The sequence below is a fragment of the Apium graveolens genome, chromosome 11 (assembly GCF_009905375.1).
Source record: "Apium graveolens cultivar Ventura chromosome 11, ASM990537v1, whole genome shotgun sequence".
Lineage (NCBI taxonomy): Eukaryota > Viridiplantae > Streptophyta > Magnoliopsida > Apiales > Apiaceae > Apium > Apium graveolens.
This window is the reverse complement of record NC_133657.1, coordinates 106,372,461-106,393,486: the sequence shown is the minus strand read 5'-3', so window position 1 is coordinate 106,393,486 and position 21,026 is coordinate 106,372,461.

Here is a 21,026-nt window from a genome sequence, read left to right as displayed (position 1 = left end):
CCATACAATAAATGATTTATCAAGTATTTATGTTTTAGATAAAGTGTGAGATACAGTTTTAGTTCAGTTTCTGATTGATATTGATACTTAGGTTGTTGTTAAATATCAAAAGTTGTATTAATATAGATGATTGATGTTTACTTCAGTATGGGATATTGTGAGCATCAAAGTTTGTATTGATATCTAATTTGATATGACATCAATATAAGTATTAATATCAGGAGTTCGGTTATGAATGAGCTATGAGAATGAAGAATGGAAATAGGAAAGAAAGTGGAATCAAAAGGTTGATAAAGAAAATTTATAGGTAAGATATAGGTAACATGAGGGACAAAAGTAAGGTGAAATTTTTTTTAGGAAACATTGGCAAATGGAGATAGGGAATGCATCCCTGTTAGGGTGAAAACACGCGCTAATATTCACGCAAGTATACGCGTTCGCAAGTAATATAGAATACTTTCTAGTTCGTTCCCACAGAGATTCAGACTAGTTATTGTTTAATTAAACTCACACACCAATGTATGATTACTTCCCAATGTTAAGACACTAACACTTAGAATTGTTGACTAAATATTAACTACAATTAATTACTTAATTAATCACTTAATTAACAATTCAAATTAACAATATTAAAACACTCATGAGATCACAACTTCATTACTACTTCCTTCAATAGTTATTGTTATTACCTTTAGCATGTGACAGTGATGATATTAATCGAATAACACGAAACTGATAAAAGCCAACTTTCATTGTACTAATACCATTCTACCAAACATCCACAATTAAGATAGAAGTTGAATATGCATCAATTATGTTGAGTTCCTATATGTCTACAGAAATTGACAACACAACGATTTAAGCACAAGTTATTCCTTTTGATTACACAGGGCGAATAAAACTGTTAGAGTTACCCACTAATCATGCACATCATACATGAACCTATGTTAGCATGGCAAGTTCTAAATCTCAAGATCCACCGTCGCTTCACAAGAGATTAACACCCTATCTTATATGTTTGTGACGCACATAAGACGAATACGCACAACCAATACTAGATATCATACAATCATCACACACTAAAGTATTAAACAATTAACTAAAGAATTCCATAGTAAATCCGTTGCAACCCCATGATCACGATTAGCCCATAGTAGCACTTATCGTCATCATGGGTTCATATGAAATCATGATAAACAAACACAAGAAAATAATAACTAAACTAATTATATTAAATCAGAGTACGTCACAAGAGTAAATAGGTTCGAAGTAAGAAAACTAGCATCCAACGTTACAACAGAACAAGAATCACAAGAAAATATGCTTCCTCTTCGTTGCTGTGTGCTAAAACGGTCTTCTTCCTTATCTCCTTCGCTCCTTAATACCACGATCCTCTCTCGTGAAAATGTCTCCAAATCTACTTATATAATAGTCCCATAAAACTCAGATTACATAGAAGTGGAAGCCAAACAGAAGTAGAAGTCCTAAAATAAATTATCTTTTTTCCCGACCCTGCGCGGCCGCTCAGCATAGCTGAGCGGGCGCTCAGCTTCTTGCGCGGCCGCTCAACATTGCTGAGCGGGCGCTCAGGACCCTACTGGAAAAATCCTGAGTTTGCTCCGTTTCTTCACCGTAATCTGCCCCTTCCTTTCCTCTCTCAATGGTGAACACATGTCAAGGCTTATTCTTGATGATTACTCCTCCGAAATGCAACTAATACCCTGAAATGCATAAATACTAGAAAAAGCATCAAATACACAAAATACTTGATTTCAAAGCACCAATTCAAGCCATTTTAAGATGTTCTAAGTGGTATAAAATGCTACTTATCAATCCCAGGAGAACGATCAAGTACAGAGGCCTAAAAGAAGATATCCAGTGACCAGACATAAAGATAAAATGGGGAGGAAACATGTAGATAAATGTTAGACCTACCCAAGAGCTAAGGCGGGACATCAAAGACTAGATGGATACATTTCGTCAGGAAACGTCATAGTGAAGTCACCTGAGAACCAAAGTTGTCTAATAAGTGGGATAGTTGCTGCTTGAAGAAAGGGTGATACGTCATCAGATCCAGAAATTAATTATAAATGATCTATATTATTTGATTTGACAGCTAACAGGAGTATTCAGAATGCGAGGAATTAGGTCAAACCGGAATAGTATATACCACTCCTAGATGAACGGGCAGTAAGTAAGGAAGAACTTAAAGATAGGAATTTGGCTACGATAATGCAAGGGATTCAAGCTACTCCGAGAATATGATACGAGACATGGATGTCAAGGAAGACTTTCTGATAGTATGGCACAAAGAAAGAATAAGCGTTATATATGACTAGACGTCAAGGAAGAGCATTGCAGTCAGTTCGTATGAGAACTCCCTAAAACCAAAAATGATAATATGGATTAGAATATGCAAGTGATGCCTCCATATTAGTATACTTTATTCTAAGTAGTAAGAGAATTTTGCTCGGCAAATCTACTCGATTGTGATTCAAGGAAATTAATATATCATTCGCAGATGGACGAGAAGATTAAGAGAATGATTAAAGAGCCTCGAATGCGATTGGAAACGATTACAGACTAGGTGGATGGAATAGAGAAACATGTGGGAATGAGATTCAACAACCAGTAACTATTAAAAATGTTCATGAGCACGAATTTCTAGAATTAGCAAGAAAAGAAAATTAATAGACGTTATGCTGGTCCTTTTGGAAACAGTAAAATAGAGAAGATAAGTGTAAGTGAGTTGGCTTCACCGCCACACGTATACATGGTTCATAGGGTGTTTATATGTGTATATTCACGAAAAGTAACTAAGCTCCATTATATATAAAATGGAGACTTGGGTTGAGTTATAGGAGCAACTAATAGAATATGATGGCAGCGAGAGGCTGGTGAGTAATGAGTAATACTACGAGTAAAAGTTTATGAAAAATGGTAAGGTTGAGAGAATCAACCTGAGACAAATGGAAGTGAGATACTGGAATATATCATTATCTGATCCTTAGTGCGATTCTGAGGATATAATCCTTTTAAGGGGGGGAGGATGTAATATCCGGGACATGACGTATAATTATTTTTATCAATAAATGATTATTATTTGATTATTATGTGATTTTTGGTGAATTATTTGATGATTGGTGATATTATTTGAATGTTCATATGTGGTAAAGTCTAGGTATGTTAATTTTATTATGTCCAGAATAAAATATAGAGAATTAAGGTATCTTTCTGGTAATATTTGGAGTATTATATGATTTTATATTGATTTATGAATTTATTAACTATTTTCTGAATAATTACAAAATTATTTTATAAAGCCGGGAATCGTCCAACCTCAACCGTTTTTACGTTTTTATACCCTGAAACTCTTCCGAAAACTCCTTCCTAACCTAATCTGGTAATTCCGGACATTTTTCGTGTTTTGACTTTTTCGATTCGGATTACGGTTTGACCCGTGCGCGGCCCGAAACGATATTTTCGATACGCTAACCCTTTTCGATAAATTAACTTCGTACAATCATTTTATAAAAGCTTGGTTTTAATAGTTATCCGAAATAGAATAACGTTTATCCAAAATAGGATAGTGCTTATCCAAAACAGGATAGTGCTTATCCAAAACAGGATAGTGTTTATCCAAAAAGGATAATGTTTATCCAAAACAAACGTATTTATCGATCCAACACGATCCATAACGTACTAATATTCCGTAAATATAAATAGCCCTTTCTTATTTCATTTTCACGCGCAAAATCATAATCAGACAGTACAAACCCTGAAAAAACCCCAGAGAAAACTTAATTAAAACACCATATTCTTGAAAATCAATCACACAAATGAAAGCGTTATCGAACTCTGATTCGGGCGTGCAATATATCGAAACGAAGCTCTTAAAATATTCTTTCTGAATCAACCATCAGTTTTTGCCCATAAATCAAGGTATTTTCTGATTTAATTATTTAAATTTGAATTAATTTTGAATTAAACTATGAATTTTTGTTCTTGATGTTTTTGATATGATTTGATGACATAATCGTGTAGATCTTTTCTTTCTGGTCATTTTGGTATATTATATGTTAAATTTGGAGTTCGATAACATGGTTAAATTTGAGTATAATCTTCGAATTAATAAAATTAGGGTATAATATCTTGAATGTTCTAAATCGAATTTGGGTACTTCCTTTTTATTGATTCTGGGTATGTTTGAGTTGCATTAGTCGATAGATCGTGTCAAAACGAATTGATTCATGTATTCAGTTGCTACGTTCGATCTCTGTAATGCATCGTCAGAAAATTTGAAGGTTCGCCGGCGTTAATGGCGAGTTCGCCGGGAAACGCGGTCCCGGGGTTATAAACCAGAAAGAAGGTCGTCTCTGAGTTGTTGTTATGTGCAAGAGTTGATTGAGATATGGAATCGTATCAAACGGTTCGTATTTTGCACGAATTAGACTCGTCGGAATCTGCGTTTTCTGGCGGGTTATTGATGTCCATGATGACCCGTTTGGGTCGATCTTTGTAATAACTCGAATTTTTGAGACCCTGTAAAACGTTTAATGAATAGTAACCCTGACAGACGGGAAAAACTTTTGAGCCCACACTATATAGTGCATAAGAAAAAGAGTTTCGGAATCGATATTACAACTATACGTACCAAATAAGTGTATGTAAACGCTATTAGTTTTCGAAGAAAACGAACTTTGAAAAATGACCGTAATTACGACTTATCAAGGATTACGGGAATCACAATATAATTACGAGATTAAAATCCTACGAATTTATATTCAATTAGGATAAATAAAAATATAAGGACTAGAAACGAAAAGAATTACATTACGAACCATTTACGAATAAGTATTGTGGAGAACGTTTAAGTAACTGAGCGAACGCGTAAACGATTAATTAAACGTAACGCACTAACTAAACCATGGTAAGGAAGTAACCATGGTTACGTCATCAAATAGTGAGCTAACCCTAGGATGACCAAGCTAGCTAGCAAATAGTGTGCTAAGGAGCTAACCTTGTAGTTTAGCTTGTAAGCTAGCAAGCTACAAAGATTTGTCCATGGATTTGGAGACAAGGAATAAACCTAAGCTATCCTAGGAAGAATAAAGATCAACTTGCAAAGATATCAAGTCACTTTCCAAGAAGCAACCTAGAAATCATCCAAGAGAAGCAACCAAGTGCTATAAATACCCCCCACCCCCATTTAGCTCCATTCGGCTATTTTGAAGAAAAAAAAGGGAATTGTAATTCAAAACTCCAAGCTCTAGTTCTTGTAAAATAACACAATTATTTCCCAAGCCTCCTAGATACTAATCTAAGGTAAGAAAAATCTTTCATCTCTTTTTATCAAGGTTTGATGGGTGGAATAAATTCAAGAAACTCACTAGTGAATAGTGTGAATAGTAACCTCTCTTTGGTTTCTTGATTTTAATGGTGGTTTTAGGTTCCAAAAATCATACCAAGTACTTCCAAGCCTCCACCATCCTCAAGAACACATCTCAAGCTTTCAAGAAAGGTAAAAATCTTTGGCCTAACTTTATTTAAGGTTCATGTTTAAGATCCATTTAGTGGGTGTTAGTAAACCTAGCTTACTAAGTGTTGTTGATGAAATCTTGATGATTAAGTTGAGTAGATTTAAGGTTGGTTGTTGTTGCCTCAAGAACATGATGTTATTGAGAGGATTTTGTGTGTTGATGATGATATGATGATTGTTGGTGGTTGTTTTGATAGTTAAGGCGTAAACGAAACCCCGATCATAAACGTAACTTCGTTAAAACCAACAAACCGTAACTTTAAGTTTCTGCAGAAAGTCTCGAAGTTGTACACTGTAGATTATTGAGGAATAAACTTTGTTTAAGATAGAAAATGTTATAAGGATCTTTTAGGCGCTTGAATCGCTTAATTCCGATTTACGGATCAAAAGTTATGATCGGTTTAGTAAAAATGTTTTACGCGACAAAAACTGCTACGAATCACGAACTTTGAAAATATAAAGTATAGACTTAAATGTATTAATAAATCATGAAATTTTTACAGAGAGTAACATGTTGAGTTTTATAACTTTCATAAAAATTTCAAGTGAAAATAATGACTTCTCAATTTTATAAAAATGTCGGAACCGAGACCGCGCGAGTAGAAACCGTAAGAATCCTTAATCGGAGCCGACAACGATAATGAGAATGAACTCAAGATACTTAGGAAAATAAAGTGACCATAAAGTGTTTATGACTTAAAAGAAATGTTAAGGGTAGTATGAGTTGAGAGGGTGTATAATGAGTAGCGCATGAGTGCGAGTTACCGTGAATTAGGACGGAACCTAACGAAATGAAATGTGTTTATGGTTATAGATTTCCGAGCGGAACCTAGAGCATCCTCCACCTCGAGATACCCAGGAAAGTTTACAAACCCAACTCCATTTTACTGTTGTGTTGTGAAAGGATTGTTTTACTATCATCGCATAAATACCATGTTTTCCATGATATGTAGTTGTTGAATTTTCGCATAATATAGCGATGTTGTACGATAAGTATATATCGTGAAATGATTATTTCGCTTTAAGCATGATGTATTGTATAAGACCGAGGGTCGGTCGGGGATTAAGATAAAACCCGGGAATTGTTCCGGAGATATTATAGGACGGTTATACGTCCATAGTGGTACGTTTTAAAGGGACTCATCGTCCACTTACGAAACATTAAAACACCTCGAACTTTTAAAACGATTTCCCAATGAGCATATTCCCTCAACTATATTTTATTGATTCGGATATTAAATATTATATACGTATTCCTTTATTATAGGAGTAGTATACTTCAACGTTTATTTATTTCAAACCCGATTAATCATTATAGATTATTAATTATGTAAACACAAACTAGTTGAGGAATACTATTTAAATAAATCTTTAAAAAGAATAACTCATTCGAGGTATGATTAATATCAATTATTATTTAATTATTTATAGACTACTATTTAATTAATGATTATTTATTTAAGGATTATTATTGATTTAAAGATCATAGATCCTGATATACCTTTTGATTTAGAAGTATCATTCGAATAATTTCAGATCATCGATGAATATTATCCCGACTTATTATTATATTGAATATAGTTTCAAGAAGAAACTTTTCCCCTTATTAATTATCTGTTGACAACGGTCAACACATATCCCTAGTAATTCCTCCGAAATTCTCGGAAGTACGTATATACATATATATACACTTATATTTTAAAAAGATAAACTATCTCTATCAACAAGCAAAACGCTTGGGGAACTTCGATGTGGTTCAAGTTCCCGAGATTGATAGAATTCTGTTGAAGGATAATGGAGGGGTAGACTTTGGTACTACGTGTGCTGGATGGGCTACCAAAGGTACCGCAGGCGAAGGTACTTTGTGTACTCAGGAACTTGTGAAGTATGTGTATACCCGAAATGGGACACGTAGCCCGAATGCGGCCAGGGTTATACCCGAGAGATGACGATATTCGTCCTTTTTTTTTTTTTTTTGCTAAATATGATATTCGTCCTTTTACTAGTAAAGAAGGTTACTTTCCGTAGGACGACTGATCATCGTATGCGGTGGCTCCTGTGAAATGTCCAAAATCTTCCAATTGGAATTGATATGCAATACCGTAACCCAAGCCTAGGTGCTGGGATTACTATTAAGGTATTCGCAGGTTATAAAACCCCCTTAAAAGAATTGTTTTCATAAGAAGGTGTGGGATACCAAGAAATCTACTTTTAAATAAAACATATATATAATATATGATGTTATTATACAATCATTTTCATACTGTATATTTTTATGCTGAGCATCTTAGCTCACACTTGTTTTCTTAAATTGACACAACACAACAGTGAATCAAGATGCCTGCCATGAGAACCACATCCAGGAAACGGGTAGGAAATGGCCAGCTGTTCCGTAGATTGTTTGGTGTAGTACCTCAAGTAGTCGGAATAAGCTGGATTAGTTTTCAGTTGTTTGTAGTTCAGCTTATTTATAAGTATGGTTTATGTAAAATAAGAAATAAGAAACGTATATTCGGCCGACGAATTAACCTTACTTAAAGGTCACCCCCGGTAAGACTAATTACATTTGGGTTGTAATAAAATTTCTCTAGTAATGATGGTTCGTTTCCAAGACAATAACTTGTAGTGTGTGTGTGTTAAGTGTGGGGTCGTGAAGCGTGAGTATTTACATATCGTAGTGTGAGTTCTGTAAGTTTAGATAGCGTGGCTTCCGAGACTCCTGACCTCGGGTTTTAGGGCGCCACAGAAATGGTATCAGAGCCTTAGGTTATCAAATCTTGGAAACGATAGGATATAAAATATGTAGACCTAAGAATAATAAAACGATCAATTAGAGCTCAAGTCGAGTTCGTCGTCGGGCTATACGGGTAGTCTTGACTATTTTACCCTCAAGGGAATTCCAACTCTAAGTTAGTAACACCTTGCCTATTGTGTCAAGTACCAGTGGAGCCTAGGAGGGAGGTTGACCCTATTGATGATGTCATGATTCCTGAGCATAACCCTATTCCCGAGCCAGAGAGCCCACCCATTGATGATTCAGACGATGACCCTACTGAGGATGTCCTAGAGGAGGAGACTGAGCTTCCTGTCCCCGTAGCTAATGACGTAGTATGGAGAGATGTAGAGATGTACCCACACCAGGCTATTCGCTCTCCTACACCACCCCCAGGGATCCAGAGCCCTATGTCCTATACTGATGACGATGATGAGAAGGAGATACGCGCACAGTTCCATGAGGTCCATGACATATCCTCTAGCGACCCAGACTCACCTCTACCACCACCGGCGACCATGCATGTAGCCGTACACGACTGGGTAGTGAGTCAGCTTAACGCTGAGATCACAGCGGCGTCTACCCACATTGCTGAGTTACGCCAGGCACTAACAGCTGAGAGAGCCACCCGACTAGGATACCCCGGAGATTTCAGAGCTGCTTCCCCAGCCATAGCCCGTAGAGAGATAGATGGGATCGAGCTCCGTACCAGGGTTCAGATGAGGATGACATCAGTGGGAGGATACATCCCGGTAGTCGATACAGAGATGATGATTGCAGGAGTGATGAGGAGGGTGCGTGACCTCACTCGCAGTGATAGTGACTGCGAGATTAGTGACTAGATATAGACCTTGAAGAAGGCTGAGTGACTTGTCACCAATTTTGATAGGATTGCTAGTAGTAGATAGCGTTCCTAGCCTTTCAGGGTACACGGCTTATGTATTTTCATTTCAGTATTTAGAACTAGCAGTGATAGATTGTAACCAGGCATGTATGAACTCGGCTAGTTATTTCATCCCCAGGATATAACTGGGAGATCTTATGAATATATATCTAAGCAGTTATTAAAGAATTGATGTCTATAATATTGCACTTTATAAAACCTGTTAAGTAATAAATGACATGCTTATATATGAATAAAATAGCCTAACTATTATAATCATGTGACCAATTTTCCTTATCAGAATAATGCCACCCCGTAGAAGAGGAACCAGGGCACAGCCCGCAGAGTCTATTAACCAACAACGAGGTGACCCAGTAGTAAATGAGGAAAGTGAAGAAGACATAGACTATAATGAATATGATGAGGAAGAATATGTAGAAGAAGAGGCTGAGCATACCCATCAGGGAGGGAACCCCGTAAATGAATTTATGGAACTGCTGAGAGCAAATCTGAACCAACAGCCTATTCCACCACAGCCCCCTGCTGCCCAACAGACTGCAGCTACTGTCTTTTGAGCCTTCAAGTCCCTTAAACCCCCAGAGTTTCTAGGATCTGCTGATCCCGTTGAAGCACGGGCCTGACTCAAAGAGATAGAAAAGTCCTTCGAGATACTAGGAGTTGAGGAACGATATAAGACCATTTTCACTTCTTACATGCTGAAAGGAGAAGCTATCTATTGGTGGGAGTCCAAACGAAACCTAGAAACTGATGCTGTGATCCCATGGGATAGATTTACCCGACTGTTCTTAGACAAGTACTTCCCTAGGTTTATGGATCCCAGATGGAGATTAGGTTTCTGGAGTTGAAACAGGATAAGATGACCTTGGCAGAATATGAGGCCAAATTTACTGAGTTGTCTAGATTTGTGCCTGAGTTTGTGAATACCGAAGAAAACAGAGCGCGAAGGTTCCAGCTTGGTCTGAAACAATGGATACAGAACCGAGTAGCAGTGTTAGAGTTGACAGACTATGCCACCTTAGTACAGAAAGCCTCGATTGTTGAAGCTGGTAGTGAGCAGACTGTGAAAGAAAAGGAGAATAGGAAGAGGAAGATAGGAAGCCAAGGAATAGGAACCGGAAACAGGAGCCTTCCAAGTAGGTTCGTCAGGGGAGCGGTGCCCCAACCTGCAAGAGGCCCCGGATTCAGAAAGGCCCCAAGTGAGAGCGTTGGCCAGGGCGGCGGACAATCTAGGGCAACATTTCATAGCCAACCATGTGCCCCAATACCAGAATGTCAAACCTGTAAGAAAAGGCACCTTGGAGTGTGTAACCAAACAAGAGCCCCTCTGAGATGTTACCTGTGTGACCAAATCGGGCACCTTGCCAACAGTTGCACCCGACCCAAAGTAACGTGTTTCCAATGTGGGAAGGTAGGACACATGAAGCGGGATTGCCCAACGTTGAAGCCCCCAGCCTCAGGAATGAGTAGAGCTGCATCTAACCGACCTCCAGCCGCTAGGACCTTCAACATGACTGTTCAGGATGCTGTCCGAAACATTGACGTGATAGCAGGTACCCTTTTGTTAAATTCCGAACATGCAAATGTCCTATTTGATTATGGAGCAACCAAGTCTTTTATATCTCAAGATTTTGCTAGCAAGTTAAAACTTAATGCCATACCCTTACGTGAGGTATTACGAGTGGAAATAGCAAACAAAGAAATAATCCCTGTAAATCAAATATACCCTAAGTGCAAGCTGAAATTAGACGAGAAGATCTTCGAGGTCGACTTACTACCATTCGCGTTAGGAGAATTTGATGTGATCTTAGGAATGGATTGGTTATCCAGTAACGGAGCGCAAATAGATTGTGAACAGAAGAAAGTTAAGATAAGAGTGCAGAATGATAAAGAGGTAGTATTTAAAGGTCAACGATAGAACCAGAAATTTTTGACCATGCTTCACGTAAAATGATTGTTGAGGAAAGGTAACGAGGCCTATTTGGATTATGTTATAGATACCCAGAAGGAGGTCCCCAATATACAGAACATACCCATAGTAAACGAATTCGAGGATGTATTTCCAGAAAACTTACCAGGATTGCCACCTGACAGAGAAATAGAGTTCACTATAGAGTTAGCACCAGGGACGATACCAGTATCCAAGGCCCCATATAGGTTAGCCCCAGTTGAGATGAAAGAACTAGCTTCTCAACTGCAAGAATTATTAGATAATGGAATGATAAGGCCCAGTGTGTCACCATGGGGAGCACCAGTACTATTCGTAAAGAAAAAGGACGGCAGCATGAGATTATGTATAGACTATCGAGAGCTGAATAAGCTGACTATAAAGAATAGGTACCCTCTTCCCAGAATTGATGACCTATTCGACCAACTCAAAGGAGCTGTACATTTTTCCAAAATAGATTTAAGAACAGGATACCACCAGTTGAAAATCAAACCGGAGGATATACCAAAGATTTCTTTTCGCACTAGGTATGGACACTATGAGTTTTTAGTCATGTCGTTTGGATTAACCAATGCACCCGCAGCCTTTATGGATTTGATGAACAGAGTGTTCAAAAAGTACCTGGACATATGTGTGATAGTTTTTATAGATGATATTCTGATCTACTCAAAGACAGAGCAAGAACATGCAGAACATTTGAGGATAGTCTTAGAAATCTTGAGGAATGAGAAATTGTATGCCAAATTTTCGAAATACGAATTTAGGTTGAGAGAAGTTCCGTTTTTAGGACATGTGGTGAGTAGCAAAGGAGTTTTAGTTGACCCTGCCAAGATAGAGGCGGTATCCAATTGGGAAAGACCAGCAACCCCAACAAAGGTTAGGAGTTTCGTGGGTTTAGTAGGATATTACCGAAGATTTGTGCAAGACTTCGCTAAGATAGCCGGTCGACTGACTAGACTTACCCGGAAGGCAGAAAAGTTCGTATGGACGGAAAAGTGTGAGGAGAGTTTTCAAGAACTGAAAAAGAGGCTGGTGTCAGCACCAGTGCTCGCTCTTCCCGATGGAAAGGGAGAGTTTGTGATATACAGTGACGCATCACTTAAAGGATTAGGATGTGTACTAATGCAGCACGACAAGGTTATAGTGTATGCCTCTCGACAATTGAAGGAATATGAGAGCTGATACCCTACGCATGACCTAGAATTAGCAGCCATAGTATTTGCCCTAAAAATTTGGAGACACTACCTATACGGTGAGAAATGCGAGATCTACACTGACCATAAAAGCCTCAAATATATTTTTACTCAGAAGGAACTGAACATGAGACATAGGAGATGGTTAGAGTTGATAAAAGACTACGAATGTGAAATTTTGTATCACCCGGGTAAAGCCAATGTGGTGGCTGACACCCTTAGTAGGAAGGAAAGACTCAAGATGATAATGACATCGGAAGAATTAGTTAAGGAATTTGAGAAGATGGAAATTGACGTAAGAATGACCGGTAAGGGAACGGAAGGATTAGTTGAGATTAAGCTAGTACCAGAACTAACTGCAAAGATACGAGTATGTCAGGAAAAGAAGATGAGTGAGGAAAAAGGGACATTGACCGGTGAAGAAGTGAGATGCGAGAAGGATGAGGAAGGGATCATGAGGTATGCGTCCCGGATTTGGATTCCGAATGTGCAAGAATTAAAGGACGAGCTGTTGCATGAAGGGCACAGCTCTAGATATTCAATCCACCCAGGAAGTACGAAAATGTACCGTGACCTTAAGGAATATTATTGGTGGCCTAACATGAAAAAAGAAGTAGCGGAGTGAGTTAGCAAGTGCTTGACATGCCAAAGAGTGAAGGCGGAACACCAGCGACCTAGTGGACTGTTACGACCCCTAGAAATTCCGGAATGGCAATGGGAACACATAGCCATGGATTTTGTGACAGGCTTACCTAGGACAAAGACTAATCACGATGCTATATGGGTTATCATTGATAGACTGACCAAGTCTGCACACTTCCTACCAATCAACGAAAGGTACACCGTAGACAAGTTGGTAGATATTTACTTGAAGGAAATTGTAATAAGACATGGCGTTCCTGTAGCCGTAGTGTCAGATAGAGACCCGAGGTTTAATTCCCGATTTTGGAGAAGCTTCCAGAAATGTGTAGGCACCAGACTAAACATGAGTACCGCTTACCACCCCCAGACGGATGGACAAAGCGAAAGGACTATACAGACCCTAGAAGATATGCTGCGAGTATGTGCCATCGACTTCAAAGGAAATTGGGATGATCACTTACCTCTGATAGAATTTTCTTACAACAATAGCTATCACGCTAGCATATGAATGCCCCCGTATGAAGCTCTTTATGGGAGAAGATGTCGCTCTCCACTGTGTTGGGATGAAGTTGGAGAACACAAGCTATTAGGACCAGAGTTAGTCCAGCAGACCAGAGAAATGGTAAAACTCATCAGGAAGAGACTGGTAGCAGCCCAGGACGGACAAAAGAAGTACGCCGATCAGACCAGGAAGGATAGGGAATATGAAGTGGGAGATTCAGTGTTGTTGAAGGTATCTCCGTGGAAAGGAGTGATGAGGTTTGGAAAGAAAGGGAAGTTGAGTCCCAGATTCATAGGACCCTTTGAAATTTTGAGGAGGATAGGACCTCTAGCTTACGAGCTCGCCTTGCCTCCTAATTTGCAACAAGTACACAACGTGTTTCACGTATCCATGTTGAGAAAGTACCATGCCGATGCTCGTCATGTAATAGAGTACGAGCAGTTAGATTTACAACCAGATCTGACCTACATCGAGCAACCAGTTAGGATAATGGACCAGAAAGAACAAGTGCTGAGGAACAAAATGGTGAAGCTAGCTAGGATCTTGTGGAGAAATCAAAATGTTGAGGAATCAACTTGGGAACTTGAAGACACCATGAGGAATAGATATCCCCACTTATTTTCTAGTTGATTCCGGGACGGAATCCTTGTTAGAGGGGAAGACTGTAATAACTCAAATTTTTGAGACCCTGTAAAACGTTTAATGAATAGTAATCCTGACAGACGGGAAAAACTTTTGAGCCCACACTATATAGTACATAAGAAAATGAGTTTCAGAATCGATATTACAACTATACGTACCAAATAAGTGTATGTAAACGCTATTAGTTTTGGAAGAAAACGAACTTTGAAAAATGACCGTAATTACGACTTATCAAGGATTACGGGAATCACAATATAATTACGAGATTAAAATCCTACGGATTTATATTCAATTAGGATAAATAAAAATATAAGGACTAGAAATGAAAAGAATTACATTACGAACCATTTACGAATAAGTATAGCGGAGAACGTTTAAGTAACCGAGCGAACGCGTAAACGATTAATTAAACGTAATGCACTAAATAAACCATGGTAATGAAGTAACCATGGTTACTTCATCAAATAGTGAGCTAACCCTAGGATGACCAAGCTAGCTAGCAAATAGTGTGCTAAGTAGTTAACCTTGTAGTTTAGCTTGTAAGCTAGCAAGCTACAAAGATTTGTCCATGGATTTGGAGACAAGGAATAAACCTAAGCTATCCTAGGAAGAATAAAGATCAACTTGCAAAGATATCAAGTCACCTTCCAAGAATCAACCTAGAAATCATCCAAGAGAAGCAACCAAGTGCTATAAATACCCCCCCACCCCCATTTAGCCCCATTCGGCTATTTTGAAGAAAAAAAGGGGAATTGCAATTCAAAACTCCAAGCTCTAGTTCTTGTAAAATCACACAATTATTTCCCAAGCCTCCTAGCAACTAAAATAAGGAAAGAAAAATCTTTCATCTCTTTTTATCAAGGTTTGATGGGTGGAATAAATTCAAGAAACTCACTAGTGAATAGTGTGAATAGTAACCTCTCTTTGGTTTCTTGATTTTAATGGTGGTTTTAGGTTCCAAAAATCATACCAAGCACTTCCAAGCCTCCACCATCCTCAAGAACACATCTCAAGCTTTCAAGAAAGGTAAAAATCTTTGGCCTAGATTTATTTAAGGTTCATGTTTAAGATCCATTTAGTGGGTGTTAGTAAACCTAGCTTACTAAGTGTTGTTGATGAAATCTTGATGATTAAGTTGAGTAGATTTAAGGTTGGTTGTTGTTGCCTCAAGAACATGATGTTCTTGAGAGGAGTTTGTGTGTTGATGATGATATGATGATTGTTGGTAGTTGTGTTAATAGTTAAGGCGTAAACGAAACCCCGATCGTAAACGTAACTTCGTTAAAACCAACAAACCGTAACTTTAAGTTTCTGCAGAAAGTCTCGAAGTTGTACACTGTATATTATTGAGGAATAAACTTTTTTTAAGATAGAAAATGTTATAAGGATCGTTTAGGTGCTTGAATCGCTTAATTATGATTTACGGATCAAAAGTTATGATCATTTTAGTAAAAGTGTTTTATGTGACAAAAACTGCTACGAATCACGAACTTTGAAAATATAAAGGATAGACTTAAAAGTATTCATAAATCATGAAAGTTTTACACAGAGTAACATGTGGAGTTTCCTAACTGTCATAAAAATTTCAAGTGAAAATAATGATTTCTCAATTTTATAAAAATGTCGGAGCCGAGACCGCGCGAGTAGAAACCGTAAGAATCCTTAAGCGGAGCCGACAACGATAATGAGAATGAACTCAAGATACTTAGGAAAATGAAGTGACCATGAAGTGCTTATGACTTAAAAGAAATGTTAAGGGTAGTATGATTTTAGAGGGTGTATAATGAGTAGCGCATGAGTGCGAGTTATCGTGAATTAGGACGGAACCTAACGAAATGAAATGTGTTTATGGTTATAGATTTCCGAGCGGAACCTAAAGCATCCTCCACCTCGAGATACCCAGGCAAGTTTACAAACCCAACTCCATTTTACTGTTGTGTTGTGAAAGGATTGTTTTACTATCATCGCAAAAATACCATGTTTTCCATGATACGTAGTTGTTGAATTTTCGCATAATATAGTGATGTTGTACGATAAGTATATATCGTGAAATGATTATTTCGCTTTAAGCGTGATGTATTGTATAAGACCGAGGGTCGGTCGGGGATTAAGATAAAACCCAGGAATCGTTCCGGAGATATTATAGGACGGTTATACGTCTATAGTGGTACCTTTTAAAGGGACTCATCGTCCACTTACGAAACATTAAAACACCTCGAACTTTTAAAACGATTTCCCAATGAGCATATTCCCTCAACTATATTTTATTGATTCGGATATTAGATATTATATACGTATTCCTTTATTATAGGAGTAGTATACTTCAACGTTTATTTATTTCAAACCCGATTAATCATTATAGATTATTAATTATGTAAACACAAACTAGTTGAGGAATACTATTTAAATAAATCTTTTAAAAGAATAACTCATTCGAGGTATGATTAATATCAATTATCATTTAATTATTTATAGACTACTATTTAATTAATTATTATTTATTTAAGGATTGTTATTGATTTAAAGATCATAGATCCTGATATACCTTTTGATTTAGAAGTATCATTCGAATAATTTCAGATCGTCGGTGAATATTATCCCGACTTATTATTATATTGAATATAGTTTCAAGAAGAAACTTTTCCCCTTATTAATTATCTGTTGACAACGGTCAACACACATCCCTAGTACTTCCTCCGAAATTCTCGGAAGTACGTATATACATATATATACACTTATATTTTAAAAAGATAAACTATCTTTATCAACAAGCAAAACGCTTGGGGAACTTCGATGTGGTTCAAGTTCCCGAGATTGATAGAATTCTGTTGAAGGACAATGGAGGGGTAGACTCTGGTACTACGTGTGCTGGATGGACTACCAAAGGTACCACAGGTGAAGGTACTTTGTGTACTCAAGAACTTGTGAAGTATGTGTATACCCGAAAATGGGACACGTAGCCCGAATGCGGCCAGGGTGATACCCGAGAGATGACGGTATTCGTCCTTTTACTAGTAAAGAAGGTTACTTTCCGTAGGACGACTGATCATCGTATGCGGTGGCTCCTGTGAGATGTCCAAAATCTTCCAATTGGAATTAATATGCAATACCGTAATCCAAGCCTAGGTGCTGGGATTACTATTAAGGTATTCGCAGGTTATAAAACCCCCTTAAAAGAATTGTTTTCATAAGAAGGTGTGGGACACCAAGAAATCTACTTTTAAATAAAACATATATATATAATATATGATGTTATTATACAGTCATTTTCATACTGTATATTATTATGCTGAGCATCTTAGCTCACACTTGTTTTCTTAAATTGACACAACACAACAGTGAATCAAGATGCCTGCCATGAGAACCACAACCAGGAAACGGGTAGGAAATGGCCAGCTGTTCCGTAGATTGTTTGGTGCAGTACCTCAGGTAGTCGGAATAAGCTGGATTAGTTTTCAGTTGTTTATAGTTCGGCTTATTTATAAGTATGGTTTATGTAAAATAAGAAATAAGAAATGTATATTCGGCCGACGGATTAACCTTACTTAAAGGTCACCCCCGGTAAGACTAATTACATTTGGGTTGTAATAAAATTTCTATAGTAATGATGGTTCGTTTCCAAGACAATAACCTGTAGTGTGTGTGTGTTAAGTGTGGGGTCGTGAAGCGTGAGAATTTACATATTGTAGTGTGAGTTGTGTAAGTTTAGATAGCATGGCTTCCGAGACTCCTGACCCCGGGTTTTGGGGCGCCACAATCTTCAACCCGGGGTTTGACCCGGTTTTGATCCTCCAGGATCCTATTTTCCATTCTGAAACCTGTTTCTGTATATCTTTATTTAAAAATTTATTTAAAATTCTATTTTACTTCTAAAATTCATTTTAAATTCTAAAAAGGTCAATATTTAATTCTGAAAAAATTATTTTTAATTTGAAATTAAATCTTAATTATTTAATTAATTAATTTTAGTTGATAATTAATTATTTAATTAGTCAATTAATTTAAATATTAATTGATTAATTGATTTAATTAGTTATTAATTAATTTTAATTGATTATTTAATTTGATTTAATTATCTCTTTTGATTTAAAAATTTTAAAAAATAGTTTCGAGTTTTAAAATATTATTTTAAATTATTTTCAAGGCTCGATAATTATTATAAAATTATTCTAAAGTCAAATTTGGGTGTTCGAACCCTATTATTTATTATAAAATAATTCGTAGTCCGATTTTAATTCAGAAAAATGTTCAAAAATTCGTATTAAATACCTGGAAAATCATTTTGACCCCGAATCTTCTTTGAAAAATTATTTGGATTGAATATCTTACGTGTTATGTGTTATATGTGACCTGATTGCTGAATAAAATGATTGTTTGTGAATTGTTCGACTGTTTCTGCTGTAACTTTCAATCCGTAAATCGGATTTGGGTAACACGAAGGGTAGATAAAAGCTTATGATGTCTATGTGACGATCAGAATAGTATAAGATTGAGTATTGATAGATGCTTGTGATGCCTAGCGGAGTAAGCGAGGCATAGAAAAAGAAAGTCAGTGATCCATAGATAAAATTGAAGCGTAGAAAGAGAAGGCAAGTGATTGACGAATAAAAGCGAGGCATAAAAAAAGAAGGAAAGTGATTGATGAGTAGAACTGTTAGATGAATACAAGTAAAGTTGGAAATCATTTATGATAAGGCAAGTCTTTCTGAACCTTTCTTCGAGATATATTGCGAATATTTCTGTACTTTCTCATAACATGTTACTATTATTTAAAATAAATCTTGTGTTATATTGCAAGTGTTTTAAACTATTCAACCTTAAACCCTGATTCTTATTGATCTTGAGACATAAGCCTTATTCTTCATAAACAATTGATTGTTGAATTCTCAGATACGAGCCAGACATATACGATACTACCCCATAAATACATACACACCGTAAACCAAGTATTTCAACAGAATTTCTTGAGTACGCAAAAACTTATACACCCTGAAATACCCTATCACATCAAAGATCAATACCCTGTATTATCATTGAACCATTATTCTTCCGATACTTGATTCTTCATCAGGCTTGAAGCCATTCTTCATACTTACACCTTGATACACCCTGGTGATACCTGTGAAATGTTTTATGCTCTGAGATAAATGCTTTATCAATATTAATTATAATTTTTTTTATTGCATTGCAATGGTTATCATATTAAATTATTTTAGAATTGGATGGTTTTATAAATATGGACCAGATTCGTGGTCAGACCAGATTCGTGGTCATATTAGGCCAATGCGTGCCTTGGATCCAGTATATAGAGCAAAGCTGGGAACTTTGCTCAGGGTTAGTGCGTGACTGATCAGCAGCCTAACCTTGGTTTTTTTTTTAAAAATGAAAAGAATATCCAATTCTATTCATTGCTTATCCAGAAACTTGATTCTTATGAATCATTTCAACTGATCATTGTTGAACCTCATTTATTGCTATTATGACTTGCTGAGGTAGTTAGCTCACTCTTGCAAATCTGTCATCTTATTTTACAATTGAAAAGGAAATGGTTGATAACGAGGATTCCCAGTCCAGTGTGCGAGCTAGGATTCCAGCATAAGATGGAACAAGTTAGTAGGAGCCTATAATATAAATAAATTAAGTAAGATTGTAAGAATGATATCATTATCAGTTATAAGCGGAACTAGTTGGGATTTCGTACAATGTAATGAAAGTTAATGTTGTGTCTTATTTTCATACTTTAACCTATTGCGATCCATGATTATGGTAAGTAAGGTCTTTGCATATATTACTTTCATAAGCAGGTATTTATATATATTGAGTGTGTGTGTGTATTGTGAACCCCAAACTTTTGACCCGGGTTTGGAGGGCGTCACAAGAAATACGCGGACTTTGTCAGTCGATCAATGATCACCCAAATTGCATCATGGTTAGCCTTTTTCTTTGGTAATCCTACAACAAAATCCATTGCGATATGCTCCCACTTTCATTCAGGTATGTCTAGTGGCTGAAGTAATCCACTCGATTGTTGGTGTTCATCATTTACTCTTTGACAAGTATGACACTTACTTATCCATTTAGCGATTTCCTCTTTCATGTTTGGCCACCAATAGCTCTCTTTCAAGTCTTTATACATTTTCGTACTTCTAGGATGGATCGAAAACCTCGAATTATGCGCTTCATGTAGAATCTCGTGCTTTAACTCTGTAACATTAGGAACCCAAATACGCGAACAAACTCTGTATATTCCTTTATCATCCTTTTGAGCCTTAATCTCTTCTCTAGACAGTTTATCCTTCTCATGATCCATTACTTGTTCTTGACAACATCGAATCTTTTCTAGAATCTCTGGCTGAAATGCCATTATATAAATCATTTCATTTGCTAACTCCGAAATTTGTATCTCTATTTCAAGCTTCTCGAATTCTTTGATCAACTCTACAGACGAAGTTAACATATTTAACTTTTCTTTACGGCTTAACGCATCTACTACAACATTCGCTTTTTCGAGATGATAAATTATCATGCAGTCATAGTCCTTGATCAATTCTAACCATCTCCTCTGTCTCATATTCAATTCTTTCTGTGTAAACTTCAAGCTCTTGTGGTCCGTATAAATTTCACACTTTTTCTTTGTACATATAGTGTCTCCAAATTTTAAGGGGCAAACACAATCACTGCCAATTCCAAATCATGCGTAGGATATTTCTGCTCATGAGGCTTTAACTGACAGGAAGCATATGCTATCACCTTTCTGTACTTGTTAGTCCCTTAATAATATGACAAGAATTACAAAAGGGGGGTTGAATGGAATTCTTGAAACTTTTTCTCGAAATAAAAATGTTCTAACTCGAATATATATATAAGTGTGAATTGATTAGCACAA